We start from the raw sequence: 1359 nt of genomic DNA on the forward strand, positions 1-1359 counted from the left end.
GCTATGGCACCTATGGTTATTATTATACTTCACAGAGTTTATGGCTGAGTAAGCTTGTTGATGGCATTTCCTCCCTAGCAGGCTACATAGAACTCTTCAGTGCTATGAAAGTTAGCAAGCAAGGAGGAAGCTTTGTGGTCAGTGCCAACTCAATTTCTCCATGTCCTATGACCAGTGTGTATGGTGTCTTCAGCAATAGGGTCTTATCAACAATTTCTGGCTAGTAACCAAGAGCCATGGTGAAATAGTCTTTATTTGGGGGGCAGAGTCTCCAGGAAATACAGGTGTAGACCAGTTTCTTCTGTATTTACTTCAGAAAGATCAGTGACAAATAATTAAAACCCAAGAAGGAAAGGTCACAGGCTGCAGACTTGTAGTTGTGTTTATTGATGTTATGTGAACTGGGATCATAGGCTATGCTGGCCAACCTTCTGGGTCCATTGACTTTGGGCAAATAAACCTCTTTTAACCAACCAAAGGTAAAATATGCTGACTGAATCTTCTTCATCAGGAAAATGTGTCACAGTTCTGTCTCTGTGATATGAAAGGGTGAGCAAAACAATGTGTGACCCTACAGCTTTGGACACAGAGACCGCTCCCTGTTGCTGCCTGTGAATAGCAGATGTCAAGACATGGCTTCATTTGAAAAATTCAGGTCTCTTTGTTTGTTTGTTTGTTTGAGTCAGAGTTTTTAACCCTGGCTGCCCTCAGACTCAGTATGTATCCAAGGTTGATCTTTTTTTTCTCAAAATCTCAGTTATATGTATTTAATGGTTAGTACAATAATCAGCCCAGAAGTCTTTCTCTTCATCAGATGTTTGAGCCCCTTGCAAAAACTTTGGTTTCTGAGCTTGAATATGGATTTTTACTTTATCAATATGGTTTTCCTGTTGTAATACATTCTGAAGTTCTTCCTTTGAAGAAAACTGAACCCAACTCATGCCTCTGTGAAAGCCAGTCTCTCTATCAAAAGGTACATTGCACCTTTTTAAATGGCTAAACTGAGCAAAATGTTCTCTCAGCTCACTCGACACCACAGTCCAGAAATTTTTCTGATAAAAGCAGCATGCTGACCAGCACACCTACAAAATGCCATTGCCCAACTAACGGAGGAGGCTGCCATATTAAAAACTCCAAGGTTGGTCTTGAACTCCTCATCTTCCTGCCTCCATCTTCTGTAATGGGATTACAGACTTGCACCATCATGCCTGGCTTATGCAATGATCAGACTAAGGGTTCCATGCATAATAGGCATGTACCCTACCAACTGAGCTACATTCCTAGCCCATATTTCAGTATCTTTGCCCTAGGAGAGAAGGGAGATTTTGTTGTCATTTCCCTATGTATCACGTAGCCCTG

General features: G+C 41.4%; 1 pseudogene; it reads right to left on the minus strand.

Annotated features, from left to right (window-relative positions):
• Positions 1-767: 767 nt before the first annotated feature.
• Positions 768-1123, minus strand: LOC125388789 (SRA stem-loop-interacting RNA-binding protein, mitochondrial pseudogene; annotated as a pseudogene).
• Between the last annotated feature and the right edge of the window lie 236 nt (positions 1124-1359).

This window comes from Myodes glareolus, chromosome 4 (assembly GCF_982192425.1).
Source record: "Myodes glareolus chromosome 4, mMyoGla1.1, whole genome shotgun sequence".
In the NCBI taxonomy this organism is placed as follows: domain Eukaryota; kingdom Metazoa; phylum Chordata; class Mammalia; order Rodentia; family Cricetidae; genus Myodes; species Myodes glareolus.